Raw genomic sequence first — 25,208 nt, 5'->3', positions numbered from 1 at the left:
CTGATACCATGCACCTCTGTACCGGCATGTGCGCAGGCACGCGCCCTTTGTGGCGGCAATACCGGCATGCCGCAAACAGGAAAACATTGAGTCACACGGACATGCACTTACCGGCATCCAGATGGCGGTAATAAGGGTTACCACCAATGCGGTAGCCCCGGCATCGCGTATCACCCTTTAAAACCAATCTCCTGTGTCCCCAACTGCCACAGGTGCACACGATCAGCACAGGTGGAATCAATGGAGTCTGGCCCAGCACAAAAGGAGCACACACACACACACCACACCCCTTCCTAGACCAGAATGATCCCACTTGCTCTTGCAATTTTGGAGCTGGAGGACATACCTGCACTGCTACTCCATGAGCATGCACTACATCAGGTAGTACAGAGGAGACGCAGGAGAAGGAGGGTGAGACTGGCCCAGCAAGTACCAGTGCAAGCAGTGGTACCACTCAGGCAGCCATCAATCCCTCGCATAAGGGCCACTCCATTCAACTTGACTCCTGCACAGATCCACACCCTGTACCGCCTGGACAGGGACACCATCACTGTCATTGTGGATTTAATACACAATGACATAGTCAGTCTGATATCTGTACCACCATCCCTGTTCTACTGAAGGTAGTGTCTGTGCTCCACTTCCTGGCCCCAGGCACCTACCAGCACACAGTGGGGCAGCTGCATGGCATATCACAACAATGTTTTCACGCATGCTGAACCAAGTGCTGGATGCCCTCCTGAATCACGCAGGTAACTACATATCCCTACCACGGACTAGCCAGGAGGTGAGTGACACTAAAATAGGATTACATGCACTGTCGGGCATGCCACAGCATCGGTGTCCTCGACTGCACCCACGTGGAGTTGGTGGTCCCGCATGCCATGGAGGTGGTGTACCGCAATCGCAAGCTATACCACTCCATCAATGTGCAGATGGTATGTAACGCCAGCAAGATGATCACACATTGCTATGCCCGATTCTCCGGATCAACGCACAATGCAATGGTGCTGCGGAACGCCACGCTACCCGGGTACATGGAGCGACATGCTGCACGACGTGCCTGGTTGCTGGGTAAGTCTGCTCACAGGCCCATGGTAGTGTTTGGGTAGGGGTGAGACATGCATATGCTACCTGGTTGTGTTTGGGGGGGAACATGCATATGCTACCTGGGTGTGTTTAGGGGTGGGGGAAACATGCATATGCTACCTGGGTGTGTTTGGGGGGGGGGGAACATGCATATGCTACCTGTCCGTCCTCTGGCACATGGGTGTGAATGTGGTGGTGACTGGACACTGTCGATGCTGGAAAACACTGCGCCCCTAATCATCCCAACCTGAACATGACACTTACAATGCAGGCCGACATACTCTGGCCGCACACCAACGTCAAAATGTCACACTCTCAAGCGGCGCACTACCCTCATCATGTCCAGTGCACATCATCAGACCGTACCCACAGCACCACAGTGCACCAACATGCAGTCACAAAGCTTAATATACAAGACTGCATCAAAGCACCTCACAGATCATGCATGCATGAGTGCGTACAATTAAATCCCGCTCTAGGAATCCACTGTCACTGGTCCTCCACCACAGGAACAACGCATACCACCATGGCTAAATGTGTAGATGAATGCCAACACAATAATCTACTTGTGACACGACTGCTGGAATTCCAACCCATCATGTAGTAAACATCACCTATATGAGTGTGATTGGAGTGGTAAACATCCACTGCACAGAAGTACCAGCATGCAAGTGGATACCCTGCATCATCACAAGAACGCATCCCTACACCTGTGGACCATAACACCAAACACATTGTGGCATGATTACATGGGTGCAGACGTGTAGGGACATGTGCATGGCGTCATGAAATTACTGCAAGCATGATACTCCAAACAACATGTGACACAGTGTATATCAGCCTGTATCATCAAGCACTGGCCTACATGAATTTGGTCACATCACCTGCCACACATTCCTCACATGTGAGTACATCAGGGTCCCTCTCACTCCATCTGGGTGAGTGGCGAGTCTAATATCAAGTCCCCTCAGTCCTGTATGTCACATATGCCCACCACCATGGTTTGGCAAGCTGTGAACAGGCCAGATAGTTGAACATATGTGTAGTCAATGGCTGCCATCAGAAATATCCTGCATATGAACATGGACAATGTATAGGCTGAGCACAGATGGAATTATAGAATTACCCTCACACATACCTTATTGTGCTCCCATGCAGCTGATGCCGGCTATCCCCTGAAGCCGTGGCTCCTCACCCCTGTCAGAAATCCGCGAAACAGGCACGATGAGGACTACAATCGGGCTCATACACGTACCCGTGTCGTGATCGAGCACACCTTCGGCCTGTTGAAGGCATGGTTTCGCTCCCTCAGCAGGTCGGGTGGGGCACTCCTGTACGAGCCTGAGAAGGTGGGCAAGATCATCATGGTATGTTCCATGCTGCACAACTTGTGCATCCGACGGAACGTACCTCTGCTGCCTGACATTGACCAGCAACCACCGGGTGAGGATGAAGATGATGAAGAAGGGGTTGCACATCAGCCAGGTGGCAATGCACGGTGTGCAGTCATAATGTCGACAGTCAAAATGTCGACAAATAAATGTCGAAAAACAATAATGTCGACAAACAAAAATGTCGACATTTTTCGATATTTTTTCGAAATTTAATTTATTGTATGAATAAATAAATAAATATATATAAGATGTGTTGAGTATGAGGGGTGGTTGGGGGGGTGTGGGGGGGGTGGCAGGGGGGTGTTGGGTGAGGGGGGGTTGGGGGGGGACCCCCCCCCATAGTAAATGATCCTTTTTTAGGTTATTTATTTATTGAATAAATAAATAAATAAATATATAATTGGTATGTGTTGAGTATGAGGGGTGAAAGGGTGGTTGGGGGGATGTGGGGGGGTGGCAGGGGGGTGTTGGGTGAGGGGGGGTTGGGGGGGGACCCCCCCCCCATAGTAAATGATCCTTTTTTAGGTTATTTATTTATTGAATAAATAAATAAATAAATATATAATTGGTATGTGTTGAGTATGAGGGGTGAAAGGGTGGTTGGGGGGGTGTGGGGGGGTGGCAGGGGGGTGTTGGGTGAGGGGGGGTTGGGGGGGACCCCCTCCATAGTAAATGATCCTTTTTTTGGTTATTTATTTAATAAATAAATAAATAAATAAATATATAAATAGAATGTGTTGCATATGAGGGGTGGGAGGGTGGTGGTGGGGGGTGTGGGGGGGGTTGCAGGAGGGTGTTGGGTGAGGTGTTGATAGTTTTAAGGGTTTATAGTCATAATGTCAAAAAAAAAATGTCGACATTTTTTTTTCGAAAAAATGACTTTTTACATTATAAGTATAGGATGTCGACATTATTATTTTCGACATTTTTTTTTCGACATTTTTGTCTGTCGACATTTTTTTTTCGACATTATGACTATAAACCGCAATGCACATGAGGGATGTGCTGTGGCCAGTCTGCGATAGACCAATTTTTCTAAAGCACATGGATGCAGAGGGTGCCATGGATGTGGGACTCTGGGCACTGGGTGTGGGGGTAGAAGGACACTGTGCACTGTAAACTAAATAAATTCGACACACCCAATAAGCAATGTCCAGACATGTGTTTTTTTTTTTACACAAAGGGTTTATTAAACAGGTGATATTTACAATGTGCATAGACCTCTACCTCACACACACACCCTCCTACCTCCCCCTTGCCCCCAACCACCCCCCACAACACCCCCACACACCCCCTCGCTCCTCCCTCCCCAAACCCCTACACACCCACTTTACACTCCCCCCTCCCCCCAACACCCCCACACATAAAGTGCACTAAATGTCTCATTATGCAATTCCAGTCAACATATGCAGGGTGCCCCTGCTACTTCTGGTCCCTCTTCGGAGAAGGGGTTGCATTCCAGTGCTGCGCTGGGACCTGCGCACAGTGCTGGTCTGCGCTGAACTGGCAGGTGTGGCAGATAAGGTGGATGGTTGCATCTCGTTTTGGAGCAGGATGCCGCTTCTCCATGTTGTCCGCAATTCTGGCCAGGATCTGAGCCACTGCTCTGAAACTATCATGGACTCGCTTGCTGTTCCCGTTTACGGCCTTGATGATGGCCACGGTGTTGGCACGCATCTCACGCCTACTTGCCTCCCCATCTGCAATGTATTCTTTTACAAGATCGTGCATCGCCTGTTGCCGGCCCTCCATCCGTGTCATGCGGCCCTTAATTTCCCAGATCGCAGTGGAGGTGGATGGTACATTTGCTGCGGCGGCCAATACGGGGGTGTTCTCAGATGGGGACCACTCTGCATGTGTGCCCTCACCTCCAGACTTAGGCTGAGGGTGCCCTGTGAGGTGACCTCTGGGATGATCTGGGGGTTTGTGGTTTGCACGGCACCCTGTTTGAGGATGCCTCACTTGTGGGTGTGCTCATCATTCCCCTCCTCCTCATCGCCACTATGGGGCGCAGATGCAGCTACCTCCCCCACAGAACTCGTGGCAGCCGACTGCGTTCCCTCATGCTCCGAATCTACAGTTGTGGCCACGTCCTGTGTGACACTTGACTCCTGGGGTGTGGCGGCAGGTGTTGCTTGGTCCTGTGCTGGCGGCTGTGAAGATGGTGGTGCACTGGTGTGTCCCTTGCGTGTCACTGGACCATCCGGCTGCCCCTGGACGTCGATGGCCTGGCGCCATCCTTTTGGCAGGTGTGGTGGCTTGGGCACCTGATTCATGGTCATCACTGTCTACATCCGTGTCTGTGGGGAACCAAGAGAGGCAGGGCATCAGTGATGGTAGTACTTGCATCATGCATGCATTGGTGTCTGTGCCGTATGGATCGTTGCATGCCTGTTGTTGTGGCAGACAGGGTGTGTGCTATGTCAGTGGGGGTGGAATTGGCATCCCTCAGGTTTTGATATGTTTGCCGTGGTGTCTGCTGTGGGGCCTACAGGTGTGTTGTGGCTTGCGTGCAGTGTGACAAATGCTGAATATCTGTGTGTCGGGTGTGTTTTGGGTATGGGTGCAGCATGCAGCATGCATGTTGATGTGACAGTGGTGGGGCCAACATCTAGACAGGGATATGGGTATTTGTGAATGATGGGCCATGTATTGGCTTGCATCACTATCACATTTGTTGGCCGACATTGTACTTTGCATGTCAGTTGTTTGTGGGGACACTCAACTTCATCAGCTGATGATGGTACTCCAAACTCCGCTGCACCAACCCCTTCAATTCCCTCCATGTCTATGGTGGTGCTGCATGTTTCTTCCCATCTTGTGAGCTTGATGGGGGAGTGGGCCCCGCCACCTGTTGCCTCCCCTGACTACGATTTGCCAACAGGATATTCCTTACACGTAGGCGCAGATCGTCCCACCGCTTCTTGCAATCCTTAACGGTGTGTGCAGTGGTGCCAACCGCACTTACCCTCTGTGCCACATCCTCCCAAATCTGTTTCTTACAGAGCTAAGGTGTCAGCCAACATATTCAGTTCCTCATCACTAAATGGTGCCTTGCGCTGGCGGGGAGCGCCTTTATGTGTTGCTTTTGACATCTTCTTCGAGTTCTGTATGCTATTTTCCCAAAACAGGAAACTGTCTATCGAGGATTGCAATGGATTGTGTTTTTAAAGATGGCTGCCGGTGCATTTCCCGTTCCGGCGCGATGATTCTACTTCCGGTTCCGCCAATGACGGACCCGGTAATACCATTAGCGGTAATGCTGGGTGTGTTATTTAGGGGTGGTCAGAGGTGGAGGAGTTATTAGCGCATTTCATGATGCCGGTATCGGGGGGTTTGAGGGACGTTACCGGCATGGCGGTACGGCCGTTACCGGCTTGCTGCTACGCACATGCACGCACTCTCGTAATCAGCTGCTATTTGCGGCATCAAGGCTACCCGGACCCGTTATTATCACTATGCCAGTAATGACGGGATTTTACCGCAAATCTCGTAATGAGGCCCAACTGTACTTAACTGGTGGCAACATTGTGTGGAAGACAGAATTGATAGCTTCTTGAGCACATTGCACTTTGACTTTCTTACTCGATTTGTTACTTTTTATGATGCTTAAACCATATGTCCTTTTATGCAAATGCATACAAAAAATAAACATTTTATGAGCAATTTTTTAATAATAAGTTATAAAAAGATATTTTGTGTGAGAGAGGTGTTGCAAGTTGCACAGGTATAGACAGAGCTTGAATATATTTGTGTACCATAATGAGAATAACACACCTGAAACAAAAGAGCGCTTTACAAAGAGAAAGTATGTTCATTTTAGTGGGGTTTTTATTATTAGTTTTAAGAAGCTGAAACAAAAGATATCACTCTCTGCTAAGTAAATTTTGAATTAAAGAATATATTTGCCCAGAATCATGGGAACCTCACTTTGGAACTTCACTGTTGTTCATTACTGTCTACTTAAATGGCACCGTCCTCGTCCAGGGCCCTCAGGCCAATCTCCTCCTCTTTGATAGACGCTTCATGTGCCTTATCAACTTCCTTTCCTCTCCTGCTATCCCTTCTTACCCCTCTCTTGCTCCTCTGCTGCCTCCTTCCTCTGCCATCTCTTCTGCACCCCCTGCTAATTCTCTGGCCACCCTGTTGCCGCGCTCCTCTGCCACTCTCTTCTCCCTCTCTGACTAGCCTGCCTTCTCTTCCTTCCTTTCTCCTCTGTCCATCATTGCACACCTCCAACACTTCCACGGGGTGTACCTCTGGCCTATTCCTCTCCCCGGAAGTCCTTCAAATGTGGCAACCTGCTCCATATAGCTACTCTCAACTCTCGATCAGCTGTCAAACACTCCTCTGACATCGGCCGTCAACTGGAAGAGCTTGATTTGGATATACACTTTCTCACCGAGACTTGGTTCACGGCCAGCTCTGTCAAGAGTTTCAACACTCTCCTTCCCGATGGCTACAAGATCCTCTGCGAACCCAGAACCAACAGTCCCGGTGGGGGTGAAGCCTTGATTTTCCCCTGAGTGAATCCCTGCTTCTGTCATTCCAATGCAGCACTACTCCTCCTTTGAATGCCTGGTCTGCAGGCTCTCTATCTCTCCGGGCCTCTCTCGCCCTGTGGCCACTATCTACAGGCTGCCTGGCCAGGTCGCCCTCTTCCTCTGAGTGGGCTGACCTCTCCTCCTCGCTCCTTGCCTCTATCTCTCAACTACTCTTCCCCGCAGACTTGAACATCCACCTGGATGCTACCAGCCCTTCTTCAGGACTCTTTTGCAGCCTCTGAGATTCTCTCTCTATTCTTCCCTCTGGCCTGATTCACTCTGCAGGGCACACCCTGGATGTTCTGATCTCTTCAGACCTACCCTTCTCTAACTCTCTCACCACTCCTCTTGGAGTGATCACTTTCTCCTTTCTTCCCACCGCCCTCTCTCTTCCCCGCGGGTCATGCCGACTCCTGCACTGCCACCTACCTTCTCGATCATCCGACCCACGAAGCGTGTGTCAGTTGAGGCTTTTTTTCTCTCCTCCTGCACCTTTGGTTGACTTGCACCCTGACACAGCCCTCTCTAACCTTCATCTCTCTATCTCTAACACTCTGGATGTCCTTGCCCCTGTCATGAGGATCTGCTTGAAGCCCAAATCGAAGTGCAACTCTTGGTATGATTCCGGCCTCGCCGCCCTTAAGCACAAGTGTAGGGCAGCAGAGAGGGAGTGGAGGGCATCGGGTGCACCCCCTGACAAAATGCCCTGACGCCTGCTCCAAACGCAGTACAGACTCTGTCCTCTCTAAGAAGAGAGCCTACATCGAAAGCTTGCATCTCTGCGGCATCCACCAATTCGGCCGAACTTTTCAAAATCTGCAAAGTGCTGGCCAATCCTGCTGCAGTCTCTACCTCTCCTGTTCCCTCCCAGGCCCTTAGGCACAGCCTTGGCCTCTCATTAAACTACTAAAACCCAGGAAATCCTGTCCACCCTCTCTTCCTCTACCTCTGATTCCTCCTCCTCTACCACTCCTGGCCTGTCTAAGGCCGTCTCTCCTCCTCCTTTCCCCTGTTCACCTCCGACATTGTTTCTAGATGTCTGATATATGAAAGTCTTGTCGAAGCAAGTTCTCCACTGCTCATCCAGAACCATCAAAGACCACATCAACACCCCTGCTCCAGCCTTGGCCGATTTCTGCAATCACTCCTTTGCCACTGGAACTTTCCCCTCCCCCTTAAACACTCTCTTGTGGCACCCCCTTCTAAAGAAGCCCTGAGCCGATCCTTCCTCTCCGGCTAACTATCGCCGAATCTCCATCACTCCTTTCCTGGGCAAACTCTTGGAAAAGCTGGCCATCTCCCAGCTTAATCTACATACTAAATCTGTTGGTTGCCTCCATGATCACCAGTCTGGCTTCAGAGCTGCAAGAAGCATGGGTACTGCTCTTCTGAACACCTCTGAAGACTTGTTCTCCAATCTTGACTCTAATCTCCCATCTGTCCTCCTCCTCCTCGATCTATCCTCTTCTTTTGACACGGTCAACCATGCCATCCTGCTCAATCGCCTACGCAACAACATTGGTATTACTGATCCGGCCCTGGCCTGGTTGACCTCCTTTCACACCGACCAACCCTCTCAGGTCCAACTGGGGTATTTCCTCTCTTCTATCTCTCTCTCTACTTGTGGTGTTCCCCAGGGGTCTAACCTCTCTCCCTGGCTCTTCAACCACTACCTGGCACCTCTTGCCCACCGCATCAGTACTTTCTGCTCCAATTTTCAATGTTATGCGTATGACACTCAGCTCTCTTCCAGGCTCTCCTCAGCCATCTATGCTTCTTCTCTCATACCAGACTGTCTGGCCACAATTCAGGAATGGTGTGGTTCCGCCAATGATCTCTGCCTCAATGCCAATAAGACTGAGATCCTCCTCATTGGGACACTTGCTCCCTCCTTTCCCCTCTCTCTGTCCGCCCACTCTGGGCCCTTTTCCTATCATAGCATGTTCAGGAATAGCTCTTTCTGCCTCATGTTCACTCTCGGAGTGTGATTTGCCTTGTTTCAGTGTAGCCTCGTTTGGTTGTGTTCCTATCTTTCCAGGGGCTCGTTATTTCCTAGTGTTTCTCCGTTTCGTGGGGGCCCATTGGTAGGGTCCCTATTTCTTTGGTACGCATCAGGGCGAAAGTATGTTTGATGTTCTTAATTGAGATGCGTGTTGGCCACTCGTGAATTGTGCGAGAAGTCAGTAGGTTTAAGTAGTGGGTTCATCCCTTTTGTGATCATTAGGGAGGGAGAGGTGTTGTAGTTAGCTCTGTGCGAAAGTATTCCAACGGCTAAAGAATATGTAGTTAATCAGTTGAGTTCAGCAGAGTTGCCCAAAGGGACAGATTGGGGACAGGCCTGGATACTGTTATGGAATTTGCAGGGCTGGTTATAAGTAAACGTGCTGCTCATCAAAACACAGTAGTTCGGTAAAAATGACGTAAACGTCAACATAGCATAATGAGCTTGACCTACCCTCAGAGCAGGGACCTGCAACCTTGAGCTCTCCAGTTATTTAGGACCACAAATCCCACTAGCCCTAGTCAGCGTAGTCAATGGGGAAGGATCGTGGAAGTCGTAATCCAAAACGTCTGGACAGCCACGGGTTCCAGACCCCTACCGTAGGGAGATGTACAAGAACCTGGACACATACCCTCATGCCTCACAAAGATGGGGGAAATGATGCAACCAAAGGCAAGCCAGGCAAGTGGCATTAGTGTTACATGGGACTGGGATGGGGCGGAGAGTTGAGAATGGATTATACACATTTGTAATGGGTTTTTTATCCAAATGCTAATAAAAGTGATATTGTCAAACACATATTTTCTTCATTTATCTTACAGGGGAACGCTGAGATGACCCCAACATTAAACGTATCAGAGCTTCAATGCCTATGGAGCGAAGACGCATTTCATTTAGCAGTACAGAATAAAGAGTTGAACATGGCAAGGTCTGCCTAGTGGGCTTTCAACTTTGGACGTGGCACTGGAGACCGTTCACGTCTGATGCTTCAGCATGTTTATTTGGAAGATGCTTGAAAACCGAGAAACAATGTTCTCCTTTCATCAAACAGGTCTTGAAACATTCACTTTGGAGAAATACATTGTAGATCACTCGCACTTCGTTGTGCACCAGAACCATGTTTGTTGGTACAGTGTAACTTGTGTAGAAGTCAACTGTGTTCAGCAGACCTGTTTGTTTACAGTGCAAATCTATTATTGACATGAATAAGTGAACTGTCTAACAGTGCTATATTTTATTCACTCTTTGTTTTAAACTTTGCTGACCATTAATTTTAGAGTGATGTGGGTGTATACATATACTGTATCCATACCAATATAAGGTGAATGAGTAATACTCTAAATACCTTTCTCAATGCAAGTCCATTCCAGCAGATAGGTTTTAGGACACGTCAAGAGACTACTCTTTGTACGCTATAAACATCAAATGCTTACCACAAAATGGCATAAAGTAAGTAATAGTTCAATGTAATAAAAGCTTTACACATGGAGGCAAATTATGTGTTTTCAGTGCACTGGAGCCATGCAGATAGTAAACACCTTTTGCTTGCCTTGTGTTTTTTTTTCTGTTTGCCCAAATGCCTTATACCAGTCTTATAGTCTTTCACTTATCAAGCAAGAAGTCCAGCCTCCCAAACATGGCAGCGCTGGCAAGTTAAATGGAGGAATTTCCCTAAGGTTATTGTCACCTCCTGACAACCTAAAGAAATAAACAATCTTGAGGGCCAGAGTTCCCTTTTAGCTATATTGAGCCTGGATGCAGCACAGACACAAAACCGATGCCCTTTGCTCGAAGGTTTGATCCCTAAGAAAGTATTGCACCGAAGAGGGCACAATCAAGAGCCTTTCATTACTTTACTATTCGTTAAACAGGTGTGGTTTGTACCAAGGCGGTTGTCTACCAGTCACAATCGTTTTCTGTGTGGAATTACAATGTAGAGTGTCACGATCTTCCTTCGCAGCAACTCTCAAAGCAACCTGTTTCTACCCCCCTCCCCCCCACCCCATCCACTGCATATCATTATTACCTCTTGTATTTTCGGCAAAGCTAACTTGGACTGATCCGATTAGTAAAGTTCAGAGACTTGCGAATAGGCAATATACTTCCTAAGACGCTGATCGCTGTGCTTTCATGTTCTCCCCACTGTCAACCATCCAGTCTATTATGTCATTGAGTCCAATAAAAGGTTTCCAAATTTGGATTCTGTTTGATTTTGCAGTTGCACTTACATGGCACCGACCTTTAGACTGCAGACCTGAATAAAGAGTTGCAATGGTTTTAGAGGGAGGGAATGACAATTTCCACACAAAAGCTGATGCACACGGTCACTGCTATAAACATCTTTTGTTGGAGCAACCGAACACAATCCTACATTTGGAATAGGGGAACCATGAGTAATTTTTTATCTGAGAGTTAATTGGCAGGGACTAAGCAGGTAGAAAGCTGTATTAAAGCAGTTGCAAGAACGCACTTCAGCCCACTAGTTTAGCTAGCAGCCTACACTGGCACGCCAGTATGGAATTTTAATCAGGGACCTGCAGAAGACAGTGACTCAACGTGCTACTCCATTGCCCAATTGGTCATTTAGGAATATTATCTAGCTGTGGTTTTTTGTATTACGATTACGGACAGCTTATTGTTATTACTCCAACCTGAAATAGATTTGTGGCATTTTTATGGCTGGATCTGAAAATGTGCAGTTCAGGTTGGACCTCCAACTAAGTAAAATACAGCTTCCTACTCCTGCCAGCTCTTAGGTCTTTGCACATGTTACCTCGCCGTTCTCAGCTTTCCTCTCACAGTGTTAACTGGGACTTTTGTTTATATCCCCTTGTCAACGATGGTTGCGCTGCCTTGACCTTCTTTGATTTCTCATACAGCGTGCATCATTGTACATAATTCAAATTTTGCTTTTCAGCTCAATCATGGGTTGACCCTTTACCGCAGAATGCCAGCTTGCAGACTTTGTGGTGATCATCTCACACTGGCATCAGATTCACTTTCATATGGTGGAAGCTTCTTTTTTAACCAGCTCCTGTGAACGAGAGAGCCACTGGAAAAGTTCCCCAGAAGACTAGAAACGTACTTTGGAACCTGCCGTAGGCCAAAGAAACTAGTAACTTGGGTCAGCAGAGCGCCTCTGTCAACACATAGCCACGAGACCAGTCCCGAAGTACTGGCTGACTTTTTCTCTCTTGAAAGGCAGTTTTGTTTTCACCATTACTGAGAAGTGGTAATGGCATAGGAGCATCATAGGAGCATCAATGAGGAGGCTTTGAGGAGTTCAGTAAGGCAAATCGTAAATGGTTCCATGTGTTGGTCATGTTTTTGTTTTTTATATTTTTTTTTATTTTTCTTTAATTTCTTTAGGCAGACTACAAAAGTGCAAACATTTCAGCATGATAACTTGTATAGGCAAACGAGTATGTCGAGGACCAAGTGAAAGAAAAATAAAAGCATTACAATGGTATGTTGTAAAGGAACTCCTCGTTAACACAGGTCACTGTAATTTGCTGGCCTACAAATTGGATGAGGAACTGAAGATGAGGTGACTTAAGTTTGAATGCAAATAAAGTGGGAGCTGCTACGGTACATGTAGCAAGGACAAACAAGGAAACTGCCATATCACTTACAGAGGTTCAGAAATGTACATGTCATTAAAGTAGCTTACATTGTCAATCGTGCAGAATGTTCTTCTTTCCACGGACCAGCCTTTTAGCCATTATTATGAATTCGGAGAGGCAAGAATGTTGCTGCGGGAGTTACGTACTTGTAACGAGAGGTATAATTAAACCAGAATTTCGGATGGGACAGTTTCACTTCCACCCCATGCATGAAGTGTACTCTGCTTTTCAGGTATTCTCATCAGTCAGTCTGCATGCACACTTCAACAACAGGTGGGCCAGATTTGCTCCTGCTTCCATATATATATATATATATATATATATACATATATACATAATTTGTCGTAGTTCACTCTTTTCTGGGCACCAGTACAATCTTCTCAGAGTTAGTAGTTGTGTGTGGCCTGTTTGCAGGTGTGGCTCACTTTGCAAATGCTTGAGCTGTATTGATGCCAGGTTAAATCGGAGATGTTAATATGTCATTCGTGTGTCCAGTCTCGATTGTATTCCTGAGGAAATATCTGCCGAGTGAATGTATATATTGAAGAAGCGCTCAAGCTGAGGTGGATGAGTTGCTAATGCTGTTAATGGGGCTCGTTGAAAGTCCAGAGCCCAAGACAACAGTCATGATTGCATCTTCCATGCTTTTGTTTTTAAATGTTTTTTTTAAAAACAATTTTATTAATTTTATTTCAACAAACAACACAAACCAAACTTCCAGTGCATATAATAACATTTCGAATTTATATCACTCCATCAGTGTCCACTGCTTCTCCCGTTCCCTTGACCCCATTCGAGCGCACTCTCCTTCATATTCCATTTCTTCATCTTGCAGCAGGGGTTCCTCTCCTGTGTTCTCTGCTGGATCCCGATCACTTGACCGGTCTTGCTGGGCCCAAATAGTGTGGCTATTAGATGTTTCCAGCCTATGAAGGTTTCAGCCTCCTCCTCCCCTCCAGAATTACTAGCTTCCTGCCAGACTGTGGTTTCAGCTTCTGCCCATTTCTGAAGGTTTTCCACCATACTTCTATTCTCGGTCTATGGCATGCCTTCCATCCCATAGCGACTCTAAGCTTTGCAAGTATGTATGCCAAGTCTTTTAGTTGCACAATTCTGCCGTTTTCTTAGTCACATTTGGGGCATGATTGTTGTCCTGTATTTTTAAATTTAGCTATCCTCTGGGGTGTCATATAAGCCCTATGGGTTATATATAATTGTATCTGTTGTAACCTTGCATTCCTTGACACTTTCTTATGGTACTCTTGGGCTCGCTCCCACATCCCATCACTCATTGGGGCACCCACTTCCTCCTCCCAGTCCTGTCTCAGTTGTACCACTTCCTTCCCCACTTTGGACATCATCGGCTCATATATCTTAGATATCTTGTGCCCTCCTTCTGCTATGTCATATATTGTGTCTATGGTGGCATCCGGTTGATCTTCTAGTACTATTTCTGACCATGTCTCTTTGATTTCGCCGCACCACCCTATGGTATGTAATATATTGTCCCGTATGTATCCCCGTTTCCTGCTCTAACATCTCAAAGTCTTTTATCCTCCCCTCTTGCCATATGTCTCCCATTGTTGCTATCCCTACCGGTTCCCAATGCTTCCTGATCATCATCATGAGTTGCTTTTCTTTTCCCGTCAGTGCGACTAATGGCACTTGCGGGGAACACAGGGATGGGTTCTACATTGCCTGACTGGCCCTATGCCATATCTCCCACCCTAGCATCATCATCTTTGGGCGCCCTTCCATATCCGATTTGGGCAGCCACATCATTTCTTTTAAGAAGAATGGGGCACAGTCCAGTCGAAACAGCCTGGATTCTGAGGTTGGTTCTTCTGATAGCCATTTTGCTACATATTGTAGCTGGCTTGCTATATAATAGATTTCATAGTTTGGCAGTTTTATACCTCTATCATGTGAGTTTTGTAGCTTCCAAAGGGCAACTCTGTTCCTCGTCCCATGCCAAAGGAATTCCCTACATGTGCCATGTATTCTAGCAAAGAATCGCCTTGGTATCAGGTATGGAATGTTCCCAAAATAACACAGTAGTCTTGGCAGGACCACCATTTTCAGCATTGCCCCTCTTCCCATCATCGCCAAGGGGAGCTTTACCCAGAACTTCATACTATTTTCAATACTCTCGATCGCCTTCTCAGTGTTATGTTGGTGCTCTGCCTCCACTGTATGATAGATATCTATCCCAAGGTATCTGAACGTGTTGACCTCCCATGGTATCTGTAACACAGGTAATTGATCTAACGGGATCCCTTTGTATTTGCCCAGTGGAAATATACAAGATTTTTTAGGATTCACTGCTATGCTAGACAGCCCTGCAAATCGCTCCATCACTTTCAGAACATATTGGAGGTTTTCTTCAGGGTTACGTAGATACAACTGCATATCGTCTCGTCTGCATACAAGGAAACTAAGTGCGGTTCCCCTTTTATGGTGATTCCTATTATGTCATACTGCTGCCTCAGGTATATCGCATGGGGCTCTAGGGCTAAAATATACAGCATAGGGGTCCACGGGCATCCCTGTCTAGTACCCCTACTGAGTTGACACCTCTCTGATATTACTGCTCCCATATTAACCCTGGCCAGCGCTGTGCTATATAATAGTTTGACCCATTTGAGATACCCAGGTCTTATCCCATAATTGGTCAGGGCTGCAATCAGCCAGGGCCATTTGACTGAGTCAAAGGCCTTTATTGCATCTAGCGATACAATTGCCATTTCGCCGGCATCCCCATTCGCGTGTCCAATAACTTGGTGGAGTCGTTTGAACTTTTTGGATATATTCCTATTAGGGACATAACCAGTCTGGTCGGGGTGTATTAATTTATTAATGATCCTCCTCATTCTGTTTGCTAGGACCGCTGTTAGCATTTTGCAATCCTGATTCAGCATTGACGGCAGTCTGAATGAGCCGCAATCATTGCTAGGTTTATTGGGTTTAGGGAGCGGTATGATAATCGCCTCTCTTAGGGTCTCTGGTAGCCTTCCCACTTCGTATGCCTCATTTAGCATTGCTAAAAGCAGGGGGAGCACCTAATTTCTATACATTTTATAAAATTCGCTAGGGAGTCCATCGGCCCCCGGAGTCTTGCTGGTGGGTAGTTGCACCACTACCTCTTCTAGTTCCTCTAGAGTAATCGGAGCATCCAGCTCCTCCCGCTCCTCTGCACTAATTTGCGGCAACCCTATGTCTCCCAGTGTTTCTCTTATTTTCCTGCAATCGCATCCCTCTTCATCTCCATACAGGAGTCGGTAATAATCTACAAATTCCTGATTAACGCCTTCTTGGGTGTCCACTATGCGCCCATCTTCCTTCGTTATTGTTCTGATTGTGGGTCTAGAGAATGCATCTGCCATGCTTCATTCGATTTTTCACATACAACTACAGTTGATTTCACCTTCGGCAGAAAGTCTTGTGTATCTTGTTGAATAACTTGATATGAGGTGGGAGGAGAGATTCTACTATTGCTACATGCAACCTACAACTCACTGAATGCTTTTGTGCTTAATTTAAGAGAGCCGATTTCCCCACACATTTGCACAGTGCAAAACATTTGGCTTTACTCCGATAATTTGCCCAGTTAAGGACATCCTGGTATCATTCTACTGCAAAGAGCACACAAGATAAGTCTAGTGTTTAACAGGCCTTGCTCGATAATTGTCCATTTCATCATGGAGTGCTTTGAATAATTGTTTTGTGCTAAAAAGTGAAATGGTTGTGATTCTGCATTAATTGCGAAAAACCAAAACCACCTCTCTAGAAGATACATTGCCTTTGTCCAGCAAAAATATATACTTTCTTTTGTCTGAATTACCAGATTAAGATTCTCATTTGGATTTCACTGCTGTCAAGGATCCTTGTAAGGAAAATCTGGGTTGCGGAATAAACAGAGTGTGGTAGAATGATCATCTTCTGGAACTGTACTGTTGCCCTTAAAGTTATGTTGATGTTTGCTGATGCATTTAGGTCAGATTCCATTCTCTATTTCCTAGAGCAAATGGTTTGAAAAGTAAGAAGGCTTTGGGTTTTTTGCTGAAACAAAGAATGTGATTTATTGTGCCTCCTACTTTAGAGGCTAGTCCCACTAGCCCTTTGTATTAGTCACTTGGAGAGAAACTGACATTATGCTATATATTTACCAGTTGGACCCTGTAACTTGCCGCTTCACCGAAGATGGACATTGTTGAAGCAATTCAGAAATGTTGGTATGTTTTCTGAAATGGTCTACAGCCTCATCAGCCAGCAAGCAAGGGGTTGAACCCTGTACCACCAATGGTTACCTCTGTAATTTGCCTGTTTGTGCACACTGCATAGCTAGTGGCTCCCATGCAAGGATTAACAAGAATGGTGAAAGAGAATTTATGCTTGTTTTCATGGAAGGAGATCCCCCCAAGTACATCGCACTCTAAACAGCTACTTCCAGGAGACATAATGAAATGCTTTTTTTGCATTGAGGTCATCTAAGACACATGATGATCCTTTCACTTCCTGAACCATTGTACATGTCAGTTACTTGGCTAATGTTTGTAACCTGTGTTGGGTGAATTCTGGTCCATGTCTCTGATAACTCTAGTAACTATTGTAGTTAGTAGCTTTGCGTCTTTGATCATCAATGACATTTGTCTATATACAGAGTGCAGTCCACAGTGCGTCTGCCTGGTTTTTGGAACTATATAAAATGTATCTGTTTATTTTGAGTGTGAGGATTGCTTTCTTGCTATGCATTCAAAGATATAAGAGTTGACTGAAGTGAAATGTGGTGGGCCTGGGGATTTACCCTGTTTCAGAGATTTTGAAGCCATGTACACATTGGATATCATTATCTTGAAGGTTAGCTTGTCCTCGCTCGTTTGTTTTAGCCATGGGATTAGCAAAGATTTTGGGAAGTTGTCTTGATTTAGGTCATCTACTTGTTGTTCTGCATAGACTCTCACAGAATTCCTTGAATGTCTCATTGATCTCAGATTTTTAAAATGGATCTTACCAGACATATGTTTTACTGCCATAACAGCCCTTCAAGGGGTGGCATTGTTAAGGTGGTGGGCAAGCGTTTACCATTTCACTCTCCACCTTCCCAGGACTGTTTGGTTGTCAACAAGGACATTTCCACGCATTTAGTGTACACTCAGTTGACTTTTCTGAGGCATTTGCCTTGTGCTCTATGGCCAGAAATATGTCTTCCATAGTGCTTCTAAGTTTTTCCGCTAATAGCTATCCCGATTCTGGACGATTCTTCCAAAGTTGTTGCTTTAGAATCTTTCAAACAGTGGTTATGCCATAGATTTCTGTCTCTAGAAAGCGGTTTGTTTTAGCCTTTAACTCTTCTATGAATTTTGTATTCCTGAGGGTTGGTGTTCATACTCCAGGTACAAGTTTATGCATGCTGTATGGAAAGAAGTCTCAGGTTTAGGTAGATTGAGGTGTGATCCCTCAATGCTGCATTCCTTGGCAGAACTGCACATTCCTCGGTTGGATCATAACTTTCCATGCATGATATCTGTGTACTGCAAAATGGAAAGAGTACTGTCTGGCCATTGAATATACCAGGAGCCTAATGTCCTTCGGGTCACTTGTGTCAATAGAGTGATCCAGATTTAGACTCGGTCTGTACTCCAGCCTCTACTGCCCATGATATGGTCTAGATATATGGTCTGAGTTGGTTTGTCAGTTCGGAGAGGGAGGTCCTCGGGTGGTGGTTTGACAGATGTACATTTACTGTCATTATAGTAACACCTGATACTCTGATTTTTCATGGCCTAATACTGCCCTTCTTTTTCGGAGACAGAATTAAGGATGTGTGCATGAAAACATGCTCACACAACTAGATGTTTAAGAAAGTCAGATGTGTACTTCTCCAAACCACACAATCCTCCACAGTTTGCTAGCTTCTGCTTGTGTCAGGGGACTTTCTTGGATTAAAGCACTGGATGTTTTTTTTTCTCCATGACGATGGGAGTTGTTCCTTTTCATCTTAATAGCCACGCTTTTCTCCTGGAATGTAAATGGGTTAAATTTAAATAGCTAAGATGTGCATACCACTGCCTGTTGGGCAGTTCTGCCCAGTAAAGGCAAACAATAAGAGGAGGACGACACTGGCAGCTGTCTGTAGTCTATTGGTTACTCGCTGTGCTCATTGACGTAAGTTGCTGAAAAACGTAATCATGTTGACCAAGATGTCATCATAGTCACCCATTCTGACCCAATTGCACTGGTTGACTTTGGATGCCCTCATCAAATAAAACATCTGTCAATGTACAGGAAAAGTTTCACACAAGGTGAAATAGAACGCAATTAAGGTGTTTTAACTCTGTTGTATACCTGCATGTATTTCAGGAGATTCTTTCAAGTGGAATAGCAGAGAGAGCCCTTCTGTAATTTTGGACTCAGCAGATAGTTTCACCTTAACTGGGTTACTTCATCATTCTCTTCGAAGTACTGCCTTTTAGACTTGATGATCTCTACGCCAAGTCTCCATGATGGCCTCTTGAAAATCTAGGACTGAGCTCAGTGGACGAGGAGGTTTTGTGGTGAAGTGGGGTTTGGGGAAGCCCTGAGCACGCACAAGCAAACTCTTAGACAAACAGGTCTACACAATTGAAGCAAAGATGTGAAGGAGAAGGATTGGAGTGCCTACTGCACTGAAGGAGTCAAGGAAGGAAAAGTGCATGTTTTACAGGAATATATTGTTCTAAAACAGAAAAGTATGTTTTTGTTTTCATACAAACACCTTTAGACCTTTAACATTCTTAGAGCCAAAGACATTCATAGGGAATTTCTATAGCGGTGAGGAGGGATTCACATACGGTCCCTTCCAGGCAGATGCATAATGTGCAGCTTTGCACCCACTACTCTTTTGACTGTTTTCTATATGTCACATTGTAAATTGAGCCTAAATATGATTAAACACCGAGGGATATTGCAAAGCAGATTAACGTTGCCTGCATTAGAGTTTGTATGAAGCCAGCATTTTGCCATGTTAATGACAATCTAATTAGTTCAGAACATGTATAATACCCACAAACCTTGTATAATAAACATTCTCACTCTCTTGTCACATGAATTATTATTTTCCCTTGTTCACTTCTAGGTTTGAAATATGTGTATTTGCATGTATAATATGTCTTCCTAATGGCATAGGGCCATTGCACAGGATGGCATGGCTCTCCACACTTCATCTACGTGCAGTTATCAGTGGGCCTAATATCCGTCCATGCCTCCGCTGTCTGAAGTGTATGGCACGTTACAAAGATTGCATACTTCCTTTCCCACACCCATGTCACACTGTTCTCTTCACAGATGCCCACGTTCTCGGGTATCTGTCTTCTAGTGGCAGGACTCTGGAAGCAATTTATGTTCCTGCTTGTGTGATGAGAAGCGCACGCACACACACACACACACACACACACGCTTTAGATCAACAGTACTTATTGATTTTAACAGGGTCATACCATACATATCATGCTACAGTGGGGAGTACAGGGATGGGGTGTTTAGAGACTTTGACGATTTGGTGCTGATGGAGGGGCTCCCCAAAGACCAATGTTTTTACATACGTGAAGCTTGTTAAGATAGCGAAACGGAAGTAACCCGACTGGCTGGGAGAGCCAGATGGCCATGATGTATGACTTGGAGGATGGCTGACGGCCTGTGTCCAGGCTGTATGGGCACCTGTTGAACGCGGTATCTGAGAGAGGTATTCAATTGAGAACGCACTGGGAAACTGATTTGGGTCCAGAGGTGACAATCAATGGGATACTGCGTTATACTTTCCTAAAACAAAGTCTCACGTAATGCCATATTTTGCCTTCGCCAACTTAACTTGATGCACAGATCGTACATGATGCCCAGCAGGGTGGCAAAGTTTGAACCCAAGGTGGCATCTACATGCCGTGGTGCAGCTTCAATGGTGGCGATATCATGCATATGTTTTGGAATTGTGTGGAGGTGCTGACCTTTTGGCACCAGACGGAGCTGGCCAGTATATAGGCAGGAGTCGTCCATGGATATCAGTGGTCTCCGATGGAATGCTTATTAGGGGTTTACCCCAGGCCAGATAAAAATAGGCACGTGATTAAATTCATGGACCTGGTTTGAGGTTTAGCTAAAAGGAGAATTGCCATGGCATGGAGGCTGAATGGGGGCCCACAATTATCGCCTCTGGCACAGGGCCATGAAGAAGGTCAACAGACAGCCCACTGAGAACATAGCAGCCCGGCATGCCCTTATTCTTGCAATGTTCAGCCCATCAGACGATACGTCCTTACAAGAGCATGGGTGCTCTGTCACACGGCACTAGTTTGGGTGCACCCAGGTTTTGGGCTGACAGAGGGTGGACCTATGGGTGATGCCAGTGACTAGGAACCCCCCACCCCCCTAGACACCTTTCCCTGGGACGAGACACTGTGAGCATACATTGAATCCGATAATGTATGATAAACTGTACTTGAGCCCTTGTTTTCCTTTCTTTGGGTTGTTTCTTTATTGTTTTTTTTTCCGTTTTGGTTGTTATGGGTTTATGTTCTATGTTCTGTTGCAGACAGGATTACTGCTTTGTGTTTTGTACGATGATAATACCTAATAAAAAGATTTCAAAAGAAAAAAAAACATGCTACAGTGGGGGGAACAAATGAGTCCCTGGTTCAGGGTATTGCAATGTGAGAACATTTACAATGTGAGGAGTACAAGTCCATCTGCCACATAATGCACTAAAGAAACCATACACAACAGTCCGTACCTTAATTGACACTACGTTCAAAGACAAGTTAAGAGGTACATTTCTAATGGACTTCTTCCTCCCACGGATTCCCCATCTATGATATCCATCTCCCAGCGTAGCAGCTCTTCAGAAACCTTTCCGCCAGGATTGGGTGCAGCGCGGCTCCACCCGACACCTCTTCATGCCCTGTGCCGAACATGATGTTGGGGACTGTATATATCGAGGAGCCACTCCCCGTGACCCAAGTTTATTTTTTGTGAAATATTTTTATTACATTTTCAAAAGCAAACGAAACACATATTACAACTGTTTCAATACACAAAAAACATCATTAGACCATCATATTTCCTTTAGAACTCCCCAACTCCCCCCCCCCCTTTAAACTAGAGCCAATTCGCACATGCATGTCTTCTACTGGAGCATTATCAGGTGGCACAATACTTAAGCGGTCATTACCCGAGTCCTCTGTTCCGTTGTTGCCCTGGTAAGGATTTGCCATAGAGGCCACCAATTGCCGCCAGGTCAGTAGGGGCCCTACTTCCTCCTCGCCCCCCCTGGTGACCGCTTCAAACCAGACAACAGATTCAGCTTCCGCCCATTTCAAGAAGTCCGCCCACCATAGCTCCACCCTAGGTCTATGGGTCGCCTTCCAGCCCATTGCAATCCTGCACTTGGCCAAAACATAAGCCAAGTCCTTCATCTTGCTCATGTGTTTTGAATGCCGGGGTCTAGGAAAAAGCCCAAGCATGCATGACCAGGCCGATTCCACATCCAACACCACTCCCCCACCAGCCAGTTTCATTTTAACCTCATCCCAGAACCTGAGCATTTCTGGGCAAGCCCAAAACATGTGTAGCAGCCCCTTATCCACCTCCCCACACCTGGGGCATTGCTGCATAGCTGGTCCCCCAAACTTTGCAATCTTCCCGGGCGTCAGGTAAGCCCTATGAGTAACGTACTGTTGAAGTTGTTGGAATCTCGCATTCCGGGACACCTTTTTATGATACCTCTGATCCCACACCCATTGCCCGTCTGTCATGGGTCCTCCCACCTCCTCTTCCCAATCCTGTCTTAATTGGAGCAACTCCTTCCCCGCCCTTACTCGCAGGAGCTCATATATCCTCTATATCTCGTGCCCGCCCTCTGATACATCATACATGGTTTCCAGGGAGGCATCAGGATCCGCTGCTAGCACTGTCTCGGGCCATCTTTCTCTGGTCTTTTTCACAAGCCTAGCGTAAGTTATATATTGGCCACCATGCACCCCGTCTCTTCCTGCAACCTCTGAAAGTCCAATGCCTCCCCCTCCTGCCTTATGTCTCCGAGGATGGCCAGGCCTACCTGTTCCCAGTATCTCCGGACCGATTTGAGTAGTTGAGTCGCTCCCGCACAGTGCCACCAGTGGGGCCTGCTGGGAGTACGGCTCCAAATCCCCCATCATCCTCCAAGTCCTTTGCCAGATCTGCCAGCCCAGCCTCAGCAGCCGCCCCCTGCCCACCAGTTTGTCTCTACGCAACCACACCACTTCCTTCAAAAAGTATGGGGCTGAATCCCCACGCAGAAGCCTAGCCTCTGCCGAGTCTTCCGCCGAAAGCCACCTGGCTACATACAGCAGCTGCCCCGCCAGGTAATAGAGTTCAAAATTTGGCAGGCCTATACCCCTCTTGTCATATGGGTTCTGAAGCTTTCACAGGGCCACCCTGTTCCTGGAGTTACCCCATACAAAACCCCTGCACACGCTGTGAAGTTTCACGAATAGGCTTCTGGGTATCAAAAACCGGACATTCACGAAAAAGTGTAAGAGTCTAGGCAATACCACCATCTTGAGCAAGGCCGCTCTCTATGTGGTAAACTAGGGTTTTTCTCCCCTCGCAGGATTTTCAAACTTAGGTGGCCTCTCCACTGGGTACCTGATATGCATTACTGTGTTCACTGTGTTCTGAATCTGTGGTAAACTAGGGTCTTTCTCCCCTCGCAGGATTTTCAAACTTAGGTGGCCTCTCCACTGGGTACCTGATATGCATTACTGTATTCACTGTGTTCCGAATCTGTGGTAAACTAGGGTCTCCAGCATGGGGTCTGGCATGGATTCACATGCTCATGAATATTCCCCGTCGTCAGGCTGGGAATCCTCGGTAAAGAAAAAACCAATATCAGTTTCGTTTCTGATCTGTCTTTCGTAGTAATAACCAATCACTGGTCTCTGCGTCATACTGACCACAGCCAATGACTGCCCTCTACCTAAGCACCGCCTCTGGCAGCCATCTTCAGATTTTTACCGCACGTTCATGTGTTGGGATCCTCGTGCTATTGCTCTCGAGCGCTAGTGCTATTTTTTCATGTTTTTTCTCAAAAACTTCGTTTTTTCGGTCAAAAGAGCCTCAAGCTCCACCGACTCTCCATCCGATCAACGGGGACCTGTGTCGGATTCGTCTGCGCCCCTCAAGGGTGAAGATTTCGTCGAGCTACGCTTTTGGAGGACTCCAGAAGTTTCTCAGGCCCGGACATGGCCCAGGAGAAGGGAAGCTCAACGCCCGGAAAGCTGTTCAGGATCTGCCCTGGATGCCAGCTGCAGAACGTCTTTAAGGAGGACGAACACTCCTTTTGTCTCTACTGCTTACATGAGGACAAGACGCACGTGGAGAAGGACTGTGCGTTTTGCGGCAATATGTCGGAGCGGACCATGAAGGACCGCCATCAACGTCTCGCCAACTGGCTGGAAGGGAAGAGCCCGTCAGGCGAGAAGAAGAGGAAGAAATCCGAGCGGTCTTCTAAGACCTTTGAGGACGCCCCGGCGACGGGGGTCCAACACAAGGCCAAGCACCGCGAGTCCGCTGGCACCGGGAGCGCCGAACGGTCGGGCTCTACGGGCGCCAGGCAGTACGCACCCTCCCCGGCACCTTCAGCCACGAGCCAACGCTCTGGGTCGGGTAAGAGGAAGGGCGAGCACCCGGCGAAGCTCCTGGAGAGGCCCCGGTCGAGCTCGAAGGCCCCATCGGAGGGGGAGCGAGGCAGTGTCCCCCCCCCCTCAAGGATAAGGCGGTGAGCGCACCTAAGGTGGTGAAGGCCTTAATCCATCCGGCCAAGCCCTCTATCGATACTGTCGCAGCGGCCCTGGCTCAGCCTGTGGAGGCTACACCAGTGGTGGCGACCTCGGGGCTCAGAGTCTCCCTGCCACCTCGGAGGGAGTCCTCTTTTGTGCCCATCGATAGGACCCCCGTGAAATCCCCGGCGGGGAAGAAAAAGGGGGGGCAGGGCGTCGTCGTAGATTCGGCCTCAACCTCGGAGGAAGAGCTGATTGAGGTCTTAAGCCACGGCCTTGGCGTGGAAGAAGACCGGCCCGTCGGGATGGATCCCGACGCAGGTGACGACATCGTCGAGGGTGCCGACGGGGCCCCTGATCGCCCGTCGGATTCCCCTCTGCCAGCGCCGCAAGACAACTCGGCGGCCATTTTGTTGGCTATACAGTCCTTATGTTCAGAGATAAGGACGAGACTACCGTTGCCGACGGAGGAACCTCTCCCGTCGGGGGATCCTGAACCGGGACCTTCTGGTGTTCCCCCGCCCAAGAAAAGAAGGATTCACCCTCCACCTCCTTTTCAGACGTCGCGCCCCGTCCAGCCCTCCTCCCCGTCCACCCGAGGGGATGATACGGGGACTGACACGGCAGCGACGGGTACGGACGACGAGGTATACAACGAGGATCTACCGTTGTCACCTCCCACCAGGGCTTCTCCGCCCGACGAGATTGGATCGTTCCACTCCATGATCGCCAGGGCATCCGAGCTTTTCCAACTCTGCCCTGAGGAGAAG

The 25,208-nt window shown here is 47.3% G+C and overlaps 1 protein-coding gene across 6 annotated transcripts in view; it reads left to right on the top strand.

Moving 5' to 3' along the window:
- SGTB (small glutamine rich tetratricopeptide repeat co-chaperone beta) overlaps positions 1–19,730 on the top strand; it is a 792,782-nt gene extending 773,052 nt beyond the window's left edge. For all 6 annotated transcript variants that reach the window (XR_011280637.1, XM_069627365.1, XM_069627364.1 and 3 more), the window contains one exon: positions 9,851–19,730. The gene's annotated coding sequence lies outside the window, so the exon portion shown is untranslated. The remainder of the gene's footprint in view (positions 1–9,850) is intronic.
- Positions 19,731–25,208: the final 5,478 nt, after the last annotated feature.

The sequence above is a fragment of the Ambystoma mexicanum genome, chromosome 6p (assembly GCF_040938575.1).
Source record: "Ambystoma mexicanum isolate Mex_15411 chromosome 6p, UKY_AmexF1_1, whole genome shotgun sequence".
Classification (NCBI taxonomy): Eukaryota; Metazoa; Chordata; class Amphibia; order Caudata; family Ambystomatidae; genus Ambystoma; species Ambystoma mexicanum.
The sequence above is the reverse complement of the archived record's forward strand: the minus strand, read 5'-3'. Positions and strand labels throughout refer to the sequence as shown.